Here is a 15,717-nt window from a genome sequence, read left to right as displayed (position 1 = left end):
TTATCTTCTTGGTCACCTTCCATCAGAAGGTCTCATGTTTGGAAGCTTGCAGGCATTTGTTCATTAAGACTCATTATATTGGTAGAGGAAAATGACAAATTATGTGAAGCACAATGAAATCAGAGACATCACTGCAATATAACTGCAATGCCCCAGATAGCACTAAGGAGCTTCTCTGCCAATTAATTACTTCAAGACAACATCAGCTTTTGTGGAAGCTGAAAAAAATCCTTTTCACCATAGCATGCTAATGTGAACCTCAGACAGCTCAGAAGGGGGCATTCAAAAAGCCAGACTTACCCTTTCTCTGCTGCTGAACCAATGGCTTCTTTTTTTTTCATCCTCTCATTTTCATCCTCCTAATCTTCCTCCTCCATGCCAAATGACAGCTCTGTAAAATAAATACAATAAATAAATGCTTAATGCTTGCATCTGACTTGCAGCCTGAGCTGTTTTGTTGAAGAAAATCATTGATTATTTCTGGGTAACTTCACTTTCCTTTGATGAAAGAAGGGAGGGGGGAAGAAAACAAAACAAAACTATAAATGGCTTGCAGATTAGAAATTTAAATCCAAACATGGAAATGTAATCCATCAATGTGCCCTGGTGGCCAAGAAGGCCAATGGGGTCGTGGGGGGCATTCAGAGGAGTGTGTCCAGCAGAGCCAGGGAGGTTCTCCTCCCCCTCACATCTGCCCTGCTGAGACCTCACCTGGAATATTGCATCCAGGTCTGGGCTCCCCAGTTCAGGAGGGACAGGGATCTGCTGGAGAAAGTCAAGGGAGGGCTGCAAGGATGCTGAAGGGCCTGGAGCACTGCTTGGGGAGGAGAGGCTGAGAGCCCTGGGGCTGTTAAGTCTGGAGAGCAGAAGACTGAGAGAAGATTTAATAAATGTTTCTAAATATCTGAGGGCTGGGGGTCAAGAGACTCTGCTCACCTGCACTCTGTGATAGGACAAGGGCCAGTGGATGGAAACTAGAGCACAGGAGGTTCCACCTCAACATGAGGAGGAACCTCTTCACTGTGAGGGTGACAGAGCACTGGAACAGGCTGCCCAGAGAGGTTGTGGAGTCTCCTTCTCTAGAAACTTTCCAGCCCCATCTGGATGCATTCCTGTGTGACCTGTGCTGGATTCTGTGGCCCTGCTCTGGCAGGGGGTGGGGGTTGGACTCGATGATCTCCAGAGGTCCCTTCCAACTTCTAACATCCTCTGATCCTATGATCAGTATCACTATCTTGTGTTCACCCATGGTCTGAAAGGAGCATGGTGGCTATTACAACAACCCAGAAATTTAGAGGGAGGGGTGAGGGACTGGGCAGACAAGCAGCAGAGATGGGGAAAACAGAATTAACTGTAAAGCTCTTGAACGCAGTTTCAAAGGTCGGCCCTTGCAGACCAGCTTCCTCAGCAGGACAATGGAAAAAAATTCAAACACACCTCCTAACTATGTCATTAACTCCTGACATCCCAAAACTAGACCTGCAGAGACCAAGAAACAGCTGCTCCTCAAAAGACAACCAACTGCAGAAGTGAAGCAGACACCCTAGAAGGTCGAAATGCTGATTTCGTCGGTAAGCACCACAGTAAGCACAAGGGAGAAGAGAAATGGGGAGTACAGAGACAAGCATACAATGCAGAAACCCCAGGTTTGAAGTATCACAGTATATCAGAGGTTGGAAGGGATCTCAAGAGATCATCAGGTCCAACCCCCCCTGCCAGAGCAGCATCACCTAAGGTAGTCCATACAGGAATGCATCCAGGTGGGGTTGGAAAGTCTCCAGAGAAGGAGACTCCACAACCTCTCTGGGCAGCCTGCTCCAGGGCTCTGTCACCCTCACTGTAAGGAAGTTTCTCCTCATGTTGAGGTGAAATCTTCTGTGTTCTAGTTTGAATCCACTGTTCCTTCTCTTATCAATGTGAACCACCCAAGAGAGCTTGGCCCCCTCCTCTTGACACCCACCCCTCAGCTATTGATCAAATCCTCTCTCAGCTTCTCCTGGTAGCAGAGCTGCTCCAACCCCCTGATCATTTTTGTGGCCCTAATCTAGAACTGCTCCATCAGCTCCATATCCTTCTTATATTGAGGGCTCCAGCCCTGTACACAGCATTCTAGGTGAGGTCTCAGCAGAGCAGAAGGACAGAATCCATCTGCTGGCCACACTGCTTTTGCTGCAGCCCAGGCTGTCATTAGCCTTCTGGGCTGCAAGCTCCCAGTGTCTGCATACCAGAGATCTTTGTGGACATGGCCAGACAGCTTCCTTAACTCTGCGATTGTGCTGAACAGCCACAGCTCTCTCTCTGTCCTCCAAAGGTCACCCAGCCCAACCCCCTCTGCAAAAAGCAGGGGCATCCTCAACTTGGACCAAGCTGCCCAGAGCCCTGTTGAGCCTCACTTGGAATTCCATCTGCCAAAATGCTGCTTATCCAGGGGAAAAAAATGTTTTAAAGTATTTCATGAAGATTTTTATCCTTAATAGGATTTAAATTTAGCTGGAATATATTCACACCTATAAAAGCATTAGCAAAAGCAGCTTGCTTTTCCTTGTTGTTTGCAAGTTTAGCTAAAACATTTAGAGGGGGAGACTACTACCTGGCTGCTCTCTGAAAGCAAGGAAGGTGAACTGGTTGCATAGCAACAACACCTAGAAGTAACCAGGGCCTTCCCAGATACTGTACAGCAGTACAAAGAAGAAAAGAAAATGCAGTTTGAGCCACACTTGAGTATTTGATAAAAAAACAAAACAAACCCCAACAAAGTCCCACTTACTCTCAAGCCTACCAGCAGAAGAGGCATTTCCCCCAAGCATCCTCCTCACAGCAAAGAAAGGAGCCAAAAAAAATTGACTTCTGGATAGCTTTTGAGATCCCAAATGTGGACTATACTAAGCTGTGATGCTTTCTGAGTGCCACAACTTGTTCTTCTCTGCTCTGGTGAGACCTCACCTGCAGTGCTGTGTGCAGCTCTGGAGCCCTCAGCACAGGAAGGACATGGACCTGATTGAGAAGGTCCAGAAGAGGTCATGAATACACTCAGGAGTTGGAGCAGCTCTGCTAGGAGGCCAGGCTGAGGGAGCTGGGGGTGTTCAGTCTGGAGAAGAGAAGGCTGCAGGGAGACCTAAGAGCAACCTGCCAGGACCTGAAGGGAGCTACAAGAAGGCTGCAGAGAGACTGTTTGCAAAGGCCTGCAGGGACAGGAGCAGGGACAATGGCTTCAAAGTAGAGCAGAGCAGAAATTAGATGTCAGGAAGAAGTTCTTCACTCTGACGGTGGTGGAACACTGGAAGAGGTTGCCCAGGGAGGTGGTTGAGGCTCCATGTCTGGAGATATTCAATGTGAGACTCAATGAGGCCCTGGGCAACCTGATCTAGTTGGGGATGTCCCTGCTGACTGCAGAGGGGCTTGGACTGATGAGTTTTGGAGGTTCCTTCCAGCCTGGACCATTCTATGATTCTAATTTATAAAGCATGCATTTTTCTTCCCAACTCAACACTTTATTTTATTATAAAGTTTTTCTAGGAAAAGTGTTGGATGGTTTGGTACAAAAATGCTGAAACTGGATAAGCTTTTTCCATGTAGGTTAATAGTGCAAGGGGAGGCTTCATTTCTTTTGAGTTGAACAGATTAAGTGGAGAGGTAGATTAAAAAGGCTTTAACCTCACTTGTGTGTGCCTGTTTACTACAATGTGGATGGATCATCAGCTTAGTGCCTGAAAAGATCTGGGGGAAATTTCCCTTCTCTGGTATCCCTTCAAACAAAAGGACAGGGTCTCGTTACTTTAAGTGGTTATCATCACTTAGCTGGCAAGGAATGCAGCAGCAGCAGCAGCAACCATGGGTTCTGTGGCTGAATGCTACAGAGGTGGAGAGGGCTGCCTGGAGTCAGGGAGAGGAAGAGCAGGAAGGACTGAGAGGAGCTGGCAGGTCTTGAGAGAGGCTGATGGTGCCAAGAATTAACCACTGGGGTTTTAATTGGCACCCCCCTGCAGCAGTTATCTTAGGAGGTGACCTGTTAGAAAGTAGCTCTGCAGAGAAAGACAGAGCATGCTGGTGAACAACAGCTTAGCCATGAACCAGCAGCATGCTTAGGTAGCAAGGCGGCAAATGATCTCCTGGGAGGCATCAAAAGTGTGACCAGCAGACTGGAGGAGGTTCTCCTCCCTCTCTACTCTGCTCTGGTAAGGCCACATGGAGCTTTGTGTCCAGTTCTGGCCTTCCCAGTTCAAGAGGGACAGTGAACTACTGAAGAAAGCCCATCAGAGAGCTGGGAGGATGATGATGGTAGAGTCTGAGAGACCTCACCTGTTTGACCTGGAGAAGGAAAGACTGAGAGGGGATCTTACCAGTGCTTATTAATATCTAAAGGATAGGTGTCAAGAGGGTGGTCCTGAGCTCTTCTCAGTGGTGGCAAGGGGCAGCAGGCACAAACTAGAACAGAGAAGGTTCCACTTAAACATAAGGAAAGACTTCACAGAATCATTGAGGCTGGAAAAGACCTCTGAGATCATCAAGTCCTCCTCTACTTTGAGGGTGCTGGATCTGCTGGAGCACTGGAACAGGCTGCCCAGAGAGGTTGTGGAGTCTCCTTGTCTGGAGAGATTGGAAATCTGTCTGGACATCATCTTGTGCAGCCTGCTCTAGGTGACCCTGCTTTAGAGGGGAGTTGGACTAAGGGATCTCTAGATGTCCCTTCCAACCCTTACCAAGCTGCAGTTTTGTGATTATTTGTGAGATTCTCAGTTTCTGCACTATCTGCAGGAAGAGTTTTGTGATTATTTGTGAGATTCTCAATTCCTGGACTATCTGCAGGAAGAGTTTTGTGATTATTTGTGAGATTCTCAATTCCTGGACTATCTGCAGGAAGAGTTTTGTGATTATTTGTGAGATTCTCAGTTTCTGGACTATCTGCAGGAATAGTTTTGTGATTATTTGTGAGATTCTCAATTCCTGGACTATCTGCAGGAAGAGTTTTGTGATTATTTGTGAGATTCTCAGTTTCTGGACTATCTGCAGGAAGAGTTTTGTGATTATTTGTTAGATTCTCAGTTTCTGGACTATCTGCAGGAGGAGGACAATGTTCTTGGCACTGCACATGGCCTTCAGTCTCACCCCAGTGTTCTGCCTGGTGCCAGTAAACCCTGGCAAATGTGTTTGCTGTGCTCTGCACAGGAAGTAGCCTCTGTCATTTGGAGAAGCTCTTATTTCAAGTCTCTCTGCTGGAATAAGACTTGTGCATGGGGACCAACAGAGGGTAGCATCTCTGTGATTTGCAGTACCTTGAGGATGTTACTTCCTTTAATTGCTCTGGATGTTAATGGTCATTTAATTGTAGGTTGCTTAATCCAGCAACCACTATTTTGTAAAGGTTAATGAAGCCTTTAGGCAATTATGATCTTTACAAAATTCCCTGACCTTTGTGTAATAAGCTTGTTCCTCTAAAAATTGCTATTGACAGTCAGTGCTTCACTGAGGGTTGATAGAAAAAGAAAAATCCAACCCAAACAACCTTGGCCTTGCAACTTATTGAGAGCAGGGATGGAGGCAGGCAGCAGGAGCCAGGCTGAAGTCAAATGCATCAGTAAGCTGTTCACACTACAGAAGCAGAAGGAGCATTCAGACAAAATGTTCCTACAACTAGGTGAATACCTCCAATTAATAGCCTAAATATAATGGCTCTATGGTGTCTCTGACTACATAGTCCCACAGAGGACATCATACTGAAGAGAAGCAGGTCAGAAAACAGCTCCCACGTGCAGCTGCCACGCTGGGAAGGGCTCAAATGAGGAGCACCAGCCCTACATCAGGCACTGGTGTGGCACAAGCTGCTGCACCCACAATTTGCCTGAGCTCCTGCAGAAAGGCAGGAGCAGTAAATCAGATAATCACAGAATTACTGAGGCTGGAAAAGACCTCTAAGATCATCAAGTCCAACCTATGACCCAGCACCACCACCTCAGCTAAACCATGCCACCAAGTGCCACATCCAAGCTTTTCTTACAGACCTCCAGGGATGGTGACTCCACCACCTACCTGTGCAGTCCATCCCAGTGCCTGATCAGCCTTGCTGTGAGGAATTGCTTCCTAACATCCAACCTAACCCTCCCTCCATGTCCTCTTGTCCTGTCACTGGTTGCCTGGGAGCAGAGCCTGACCCCCACCTGACTACAACTTCCTTTTAGGTAGGTGTAGAGAGGGATAAGTTCCCCTCTGAGTCTCCTCTTCCCCAGGCTGAACACCCCCACCTCCCTCAGCCTCTCCTCATCAGCCTTTCCCTCCAGCCCCCCTCCCCAGTCTGGTTGCTCTCCTCTGCACCCTAATATCTCATCTAAATTTGCCCTCTTCCAGGTTAAACCATCAGCCCTCATCCTAGAGGGGAAGAGTTTGTGGATCTTAGCATGGCTTGAACACCACAACCTGATTGTTGGGGTGTTGCCTGATGACTTTCTCATCATGATGACTTTCTCATCATACATACCTTGAAGCTGCATACTGCTGGAGCTGCAGGTCTCTGTAGCCACTGGTTGCATTTTCAGGATCAGCCAAGTGTCTGCTTGTGCTGCAGCCTTCCCATCATGGTTGCTTCTTTCATGGAAGCAGTCAGAAGACAGAGAGCCCAACCTATAGGACCAGAGGGTTGTTGTTATTTTTTTTAATACAGCTGGGTTTTGTTGATGGCAGTTACATTTCTTACTAATAATGCACCCAGATTGGATGTCTATCATTCCTTCTATGAAAGTGTCATTTTTTCCAACCTGCTAAATCCCTTTGGAAAGTCATAATGATACTGAGCTATTCATTTCAGCTTTCACTAGATGGAAACTGAGTGACAGATCAATAGCTACCCATCAAGCTCATTTTTCTAGTCCTAAAGGTAGGCTTGGTGTTTGCATTTCTATTCTGCAATATAATCATAAAATCTATTTACTACCCAGGCTGCCTGGACTGCAGATTCCTGACTGTTACAGGTATTTATCATTATTTTCACTGCTAGTTAAAGGAAGGAATGGTGACTGTGGTTTGGCTGCTTAACAGACACTGCTATAAATGCATCTTCTTGGAAGTGCCCTCATTAATGTATTGCCACCTTTGATACATGCCAGACTGAATCCTTTGCAGTTAAGGAAGTGTCTTTTTGTTGTCCTGTGTAATTCATCTCCTGCCTCACTTGTGCTTTCCAGAGGGAGCAGCTCCATCAGGCTAACAAAAAAAAAAAAAAAAAAATACCCAAAGTATTTCCTGTAAAAGCACTTGAAGACCATTTCATTCTTAACAGCCTTTGGAGCAGTTGAAGTTGGAGGAGGGTTTAGGGAAGTTCTCCTCCCCCTCTACTCTGCCCTGGTGAGACCCAGACCTGGAATACTGTATCCAGTTTGGGACTCCCCAGTTCATGAAAGACTGGGATCTACTGGAGAGGGTCCAAGGGTGAGCTACAAGAATGATTAAGGGACTTGAGCATCTCTCCAGTGAAGATAGAACTGGGGCTGTCTAGTCTTGAGAAGAGAAGGCTGAGATCTTATTAATGTCTATAAATACCTGAGGAGTGGGTGTCAAGAGGAAGGGGCCAGGCCCTGTGCTGGATTCTCTGGTCCTGCTCTGGCAAGGGGGTTGGACTTGATGATCTCCTGAGGTCCCTTCCAACCCCTAACATCCTCTGATCCTGATCTGCCTGGATAATCCTCAGCCAGTCGGGCAGGCACTGTGAAAAGGATTACAGATCCTAAAGCCATAGGCTCCAAGCAGGTTGCAGAGGTATTTCTGGGGAGATGAGAACATGAGCTGCAAGAAACCAGAGACTGACCCCTCTGTGCTTTGTGACCTAGAGACAACGTTTTAAAATAAAGTTACTATTTATGACCTAAAAGAACCCAAACAAACCCACCTGGAATATTTCTCCCATGCTTCAATAAAATCTTTCATGCACGTGGTAAAATGCAATCTCTGAAGCTAAAAATGTGTAGTTTAATTTGACTGTGCAGCTTGGGTTTTTTTGGGTAAAAAGAGAGGAAAGAAGGAACCTTAAGTTGAAGAAAGCGTTGCTGACAGCTTATCTTGTTAACCAAACCTTTCTGAGCCAGTTTATAAATATGGATGGTTGAAAACCTTAAAGCTTTCCACCTTTGAGGGTATTTTTGCCTAGCGCACTAATCCTCTGCCTCTGGAGAGCTAATCCAGATCTTGGCCTGGTCACACACACATAACCCCTTTGTTTTCTTTTTTTCCATTGAGGAGCACAAGTGGCATGAGCAGCAACTTCTTTTTCATGGAAGAGCCCAAGGTACAGAGGAAAATGTTAGGATTTATTGATAGGATTTATAATGTTAGGATGTTAGGAAGAAGTTGTTCCCCATGAGGGTGGTGAGAGACTGGCAGAGGTTGCCCAGGGAGGTGGTGGAAGCCTCATCCCTGGAGGTTTTTGCAGCCAGGCTGGATGTGGCTGTGAGCAACCTGCTGGAGTGTGAGGTGTCCCTGCCCATGGCAGGGGGGTTGGAACTGGCTGAGCCTTGAGGTCCCTTCCAGCCCTGAAAATTCTATGGTTCTATGAAAATGGTTTCAGAGCTCTGCAGTCAGCTAAGCCACTGCAGTCCAGTGTCTCCTACTGCTCCAGCTTTTTCTCCTGACTTACTGAAAAGCAGCCCCAGCCACACACTTTTAAAATCACTACCTGGAAGGATTTCTTGCTATATTTTGTGGTTCTCATTTAGGCAGAATAATGAAGGACCAGCTGCAGCAATCAGGATGCAGTAACTAACTGCACTTCCAACCTCATGCTTGCCAAAAAGCTGCTGATGCTTGCTGGGCTGACCATGCTTCAGCAACCAGGATGATTGAGGGACTGGAGCACTGCCCTATGAGGAGGGGCTGAGAAACCTGGAGCTGCTTGGTCTGGAGAAGAGAAGACTGAGAGGGGATCTGATCAATGTCTATCAATAGCTGAGGGGTGGGGGTCAAGAGCGAGGGGACAGGGACAGGCTCTGCACAGTTGTACCCTGGGATAGCACAATGGGCCATGGATGGAAACTGCAGCACAGGAGGTTCCACCTCAACGTCAGGGGGAACTTAACTGTGAGGGTGACAGAGCCCTGGAACAGGCTGCCCAGAGAGGTTGTGGAGTCTCCTTCTCTGAAGACTTTCCAGCCCCATCTGGATGTGTTCCTGTGTGACCTGTGCTGGATTCTCTGGTCCTGCTCTGGCAGGGGGGTTGGACTCAATCTTCAGAGGTCCCTTCCAATCCCTAATATCCTGTGACCAGTGCCTCTGCAAGAAGTGAGAGAGTCCTCAGCTGAGGGCTGTTGACCATTTAGTCTTGTATTGATTTGGCATCAGCAGAAAAAGTTCTGAAGTATGATTAATATTCAACACATTTGCCACTTCAGACTTTTCCTTGAAACCCAATTCTATCCTGAAAAACAACAAAAAAACCCCCACTTTTTAGAATGGCTAGAAAATTGCAGCTTTCAGAGCTTCCTGCTCCCCAGAATTTTATTGTAGTTGCCTTATGTGTTCTCTTGCACTGATTTGGTTTAATCCTTAAATAGAACTGATAGTTCCTTTGGAGCAGAGGATATTTTCCTTCTCTCTGTGAGACAAGAGTTAATATCTTTTATTAAAGAAACTGATGAAGTTAGGACAAAGAAAGAAAAAATAAGAGAGAGAGCTTTCAGGCATACAAGCTGGTGGCAGCAACAATTTTATTGCCTGGGCTTTGATGGAGAAAGCCTAAAACTTCAATAGAGCCTCTGGAAAGTACTATAAATATGGATAGGGATATAAACTGTGCTTAATTCAAATAACAGTTCTCATAGCCAGGCTGCCACTCAAGGGACTGCCTTAGACTGGGGATCCTTATAAGGCAAAGAAACCTACTCAGCACCAGTTACCATTTCATGGTCTCTAGAAAATTACTACAAGACAGGGGTTTGTATCAGTCAGTTTGCAGATGACACCAAGTTGGGAGCAGGAGCTGATCTGTTAGAGGGTAGGAGAGCTCTGCAGAGGGACCTTGCCAGGCTGGACAGATGGGCAGAGTCCAAGGGCATGAGGTTTAACAAGGCTGAGTGCTGGGTTCTACACTTTGGCCACAACAACCCCAGGCAGTGCTACAGGCTGGGGACAGAGTGGCTGGAGAGCAGCCAGGCAGAGAAGGACCTGGGGGTGCTGGTGGAGAGCAGCTGAAGAGGAGCTGCTTCATCTTCCTTATGGGGAGAGCCTGAGGAAGCTGAGGGCTCTGTAGCTTGGAGAGGAGGAACCTGGAGGTGACCTCATTCATGTTTAGAAAGATGTGCAGGGTGAGTGCCAAGAGGCTGGAGCCAGGCTCTGCTCAGTGGTGCCCAGTGACAGCACAAGGGGCAGTGGTGGAAGCTGAGTCATAGGAAGCTCCATGGAAACAGCAGGAAGAATTTTTTTCCTTGTGAGGGTGACAGAGTCCTGTAACAGGCTGCCCAGGGAGGTTGTGGAGTCTCCCTCTCTGGAGATATTCCAGCCCCACCTGGATGTGTTCCTATGTGATCTGCTCTAGGTGCTGCTGCTCTGGCAGGGGGGTTAGACCTGATGGTTTTTTGAGGTCCCTTCTAACCCCTAACATTCTGTGATTCTGTGACTAATCTGCCACTGCTCCTCCTGTTTCAAAGCCCTGTGGGTTTGGGTTTATTTGATCCAGTCACAGAGTAAGTAATTAAAGGAGGCTTGAAAGATCGTTGCTCATCTGAGAAAGCAAAAGAAGAAAACAGAATGGCTGACAGATAATAGCTACTAAAAAAAAATAAAAAAGAAAATGTGATAAAGCAGGATGTGATGAGAAGATTTTAAGGCTGCCATTCTGTTGTAAAACTTGGAGAACACCATTTGCCACAGCTAACATCAAGCAAGTTCTGCATGGCACAGCAATGTGCCCCTGTGGCCAAGAGAGCCAATGGGATCCTGGGGGCAGCAAGCAAAGTGTGGCCAGCAGGGCTGGGGAGGTTCTGCTCCCCCTCTGCTCTGCTCTGCCCTGCTGAGACCACAGCTGCAATCCTGTGTCCAGTTTGGGGCTGCCCAGGTCAAGAGAGACAGAGAGCTGCTGGAGAGAGGCCAAGGGAGAGGCAGGAGGATGCTTAGGGGACTTGAGCATCTGCCCTGGGAAGAGAGACTGAGAGCCCTGGGGCTGTTTAGTGTGGAGAAGAGAAGGTTGAGAGGGGATATGATCAATGCCTGTCAAAATCTGAGGGGTGGGTGGTCAAGATGAAGGTGCCAGGCTCTTTTCAGGGGTGCCCAGTGATAGGGCAAGGAACAGCAGGTACAAGCTTGAACACAGAAGTTTTCATCTCAACATGAGGAGAAACTTCTTTAGAGTGAGGGTGACAGAGCCCTGGAACAGGCTGCCCAGAGAGGTTGTGGAGTCTCCGTCTCTGGACACACTCAAAACCCACTTGGATGCATTCCTGTGTGGCCTGCCCTAGGTGATCCTGCTCTGGCAGGGAGGTTGGCCTGGGTGATCTCTGGAGGTCCCTTCCAACCCCAGCACTCTCTGATTCTGTGATCTTAACAATGCAATGCTGGGAGCTATCAGCATCATCATCGTTGTACAAGTGATAACTACCCATTCATATCAACCCCTGGGGCTTTGTACTCACTTTTGCATGCAGAATGTGTTGTGCAAAGGACTCCTCCATCAGCCTCACAAAGCAGCACTGCCTCTTTGTTGCCATGGATGAAAGACAGCAGAGCTGCTGGGGGGAGAAAAAAATGGATTGAATGAAGATAAGCACACAAACAGCAGAAGAAAGCTAATATACAGACAATTTAATTATCTTTTTTCTTTTTAAGACTAGATAAACTGAAGGAGCAGCAGAAATGCAGTCTATAAAACTGCACTTCAAAATTTTCTCTTCTGCTGTTTTCTGTCAGCCTCAGCCACCTTCTTGTCCAAGCCAGCCCTTTCCTTAGGGGGCATTGTATTGTGCCAGGGTTCACAGTATCACAGTCTACAGAGGTTGGAAAGGACCTCAAGAGATCATCAGGTCCAACTCCCCTGCCAGAGCAGCTTCACCCAGGGGAGCCCACACAGGAATGCATCCAGGTGGGGTTTGAAAGGCTCCAGAGAAGGAGACTCCACAACCCCCCAGGGTTGACCCAGCCTGGCCTTAAAAACCTCCAGGCATGAGGCTTCCACCACCTCCTTGGGCAACCTCTTCCAGTCTCTCACCATCCTCATGGGGAAGAACTTCCTAACATCAAATCTGAATCTCCCCATTTCTAGTTTTGTTCCATTCCCCCCAGTCCTATCACTCCCTGACACCCTCAAAAGTCCCTCCCCAGCTTTGCTGTGGTCCCCTTCAGATCCTGGAAGGCCACAAGAAGGTCTCCTCGGAGCCTTCTCTTCTCCAGACTGCACAACCCCGACTCTCTCAGGCTGTCCTCATATGAGAGCAGCTCCAGCCCTCTGCTCATCCTCATGGCCCTTCTCTGGACACCTTCCAGCACCTTCAGATCCTTCCTGGAACAGAAGCTCCGGAACTGGACCCAGAGCTCCAGCTGTGGTCTGAGCAGAGTGGAGCAGAGGGGGAGAATCCCCTCCCTGGCCCTGATGGCTATGCTTCACTCACAACCAAATAACAGAGCCTTTAAATATGCTTTGTAAATAAGTTGCAGGAGTGTTTGAAGATACCAACAAAAGATATTAAATAATAAAATACATTAAAATATCTATTTTATTACAGGCATAGAGCAGGTCCACCAGAGTTGATGGTTAATGTCTTATTCTCTTTTCAGGGGAGAAAAATCTGTAGCAGCCCTCTTATTTTATTGTTTTAAATAAATACCTTTGTTTTCCCCCTCTTCACCAGTTAATCCTAGGTAATACCACACATAGCTTTCACCTCTGAGTTTTGTTTTTTTTTCTGTTTACATAGGACCTGGGCTTAACTGTGTGAAATGGATCTGAAGGACAGATTACAGATTACTGCCTTGGCCCTTTATCTTGAGCTACAAGTGGTGAAAAGCAACTAAAAATTATGGACCCAGAGAATTCCTTAATACTTCTACAACTACTCCACACAGTTTCTCAAGAGACAGAATTTTTAATAATATCCTTCCATCAAATATGCTTAGCTTTATGAAATAGTCAAATGGTCTTATTTTTTACTTGGATTTTAATATTCAAGGAGCTCTAAAGATGGTAAAAACCCTCAAGAATCAGTCACAGAAGCATAGAATTGTCAGGGTTGGAAGGGACCTCAAGGCTCAGCCAGTTCCAACCCCCCTGCCATGGGCAGGGACACCTCACACTCCAGCAGGTTGCTCACAGCCACATCCAGCCTGGCTGCAAACACCTCCAGGCATGAGGCTTCCACCACCTCCCTGGGCAACCTCTGCCAGTGTCTCACCAACCTCATGGGGAACAACTTCTACCTCACATCCAGTCTGAATCTCCCCATTTCTAGTTTTGCTCCATCCCCCCCATCCTATCACTCCCTGACACCCTCAAAAGTCCCTCCCCAGCCTTCTTGGAGCCCCCTTCAGATCCTGGAAGGCCACAAGAAGGTCTCCTCAGAGCCTTCTCCTCTCCAGACTGCACAACCCCAACTCTCTCAGGCTGTCTCCAGAGCAGAGCAGCTCCAGCCCTCTGCTCACCCTCCTGGCCCTTCTCTGGACACCTTCCAGCACCTCCAGATCCTTCCTGGAACAGAGGCTCCAGAACTGGACCCAGAGCTCCAGGTGTGGTCTCAGCAGAGTGGAGTAGAGGAGGAGAATCACCTCCCTGGCCCTGCTGGTTACACCACATCCAAACCACCTTTAAACATCCAGGGTTGGTGACTCCACCACCTCCCTGGGCAGCACAGTCCAATGCCTGACCACTCTTGCTAGGGAAAAAAGTCACCTTTCAATAGTCCAATCTGGCCAGCCTAGAAATCTGATGGAGAGTGGAGATGAGCAGTGGACTCTTGAGGCCTGAACAAAGTGACAGCACCACTGAGTGCTGCTGTACCAGACATGCTGGAGCTCCAGTGTGAGCTGGAGCGGAAGGCAGCCAAGGAGTTTGCTACAACTGACATTGCCAATGCCATCTTCTCAGAACCACAGAATCAGCCAGGTTGGAAAAGACCTCCAAGGTCATCAAGTCCAACTGATTACCCAACCCTAACTAACCAACCAGACCATGGCACTAAGTGCCTCATTCAGGCTTTTTTAAAACACCTCCAGGGATGTTGACCCCCTCCCCCCCCCGCTCCCACCTCCCCGGGCAGTCCATCCCAATGGCCAATCTCTCTTTCTGGAAAGAACTTCTTTCTAAGATCCAGCCTAAACTTCTCCCTTCACAGCTTGAGACTGTGTCCTCTTCTTCTGGTGCTGCTTGCCTGGGAGAAGAGCCCAACCCCCTCCTGGCTACAACCTCCCTTCAGGCAGTTGTAGATGGCAAGAAGGTCTCCCCTGAGCCTCCTCTTCTGCAGGCTAAACACCCCCAGCTCCCTCAGCCTCTCCTCACAGGGCTGTGCTCCAGACCCCTCCCCAGCCTTGCTGCCCTTCTCTGGACACCTTCCAGCATCTCAACATCTTTCTTCAACTGAGGGGCCCAGAGTGGACACAGCATTCAAGGTGTGACCTAACCAGTGCTGAGTACTAACCAGTGCTCTATTCCCTTAGCAGCAGACCTCAGGCCACAATTTGCTGTCAGCTATGTTTTCACCTTTCTCTCTAATGTAAAATACCAGCATTGAAACTTTCAAACAGAGCTTCACATACTGAACATTCACAATTAGGCATCTGAAGAATGATTCAGCTTCCCACAGTGCTGGAAGAAGAAGGCACTTTCGTCCCTCTGTAAGCACTGCTGGGTTCATCTCTCTGCTGGCTGTTCCTGCCCTCCCAGTTTTTCCACTGTGTGCATTTCAGCAAGTCTCTTTCCAGCACTAAACTGTGCTTCCAGAAAAATCAGTTCCATGGGGAATTTCAGCAAGAGATCTTCTAATGCGTGCTCTCTGTGGCCATTTATTCTCCAGGATAGATCAGATTTCAGATCAATTCTCAGGGCATGACAAATGCTTTCTGGATTCAGGATGTGCAGTAACTTGACCTTGCAAAGGTTGTTTTCCTCCATCATTAGCAGCATTACTCATAAGCCACCTGGGCAATGCATTTGTTTTTTTTTTCCAGGATGCCAAATGTACCTCATGCTTTGCCTATTCCACAGAAGAAGATGAAAAACAAGAAAGCAATGGCCACATTTGGTGGGTGAGGAAGCTAAAATTCACCGAAAAAAGAAACACATTTACTTAGTCTTGGTAGGATTGCAGATCATACTCAGACTGATTAATAAATTGAGATCACACTAGAAATGTTTGGTCTGTATATTATAGATACATGTATTGGTTATACATATTTTATTTATAGATATATTTATTTTTATATTTATTTTTATTTATATATTTATTTTTAGGTATATTTCTTTTTATATCTTTTTATATTTATATTTAATATATTTATAGATATATTTCTTCTTATATTTATTTTTATTTATATATTTATTTTCAGATATACTTCTTTTTATATCTTTATATATTTATATTTAATATATTTATAGATATATTTCTTTTTATATTTATATTTATTTATATATTTATTTTCAGATATATTTCTTTTTATAAATTTTTTATATTTATATTTAACATATTTATAGATATATTTATTTTTATATTTATTTTTATTTATATATTTATTTTCAGATATATTTCTTTTTATATCTTT

The sequence above is a fragment of the Indicator indicator genome, chromosome 5 (assembly GCF_027791375.1).
Source record: "Indicator indicator isolate 239-I01 chromosome 5, UM_Iind_1.1, whole genome shotgun sequence".
NCBI lineage: Eukaryota > Metazoa > Chordata > Aves > Piciformes > Indicatoridae > Indicator > Indicator indicator.
Note: the sequence above shows the minus strand (reverse complement) of the source record.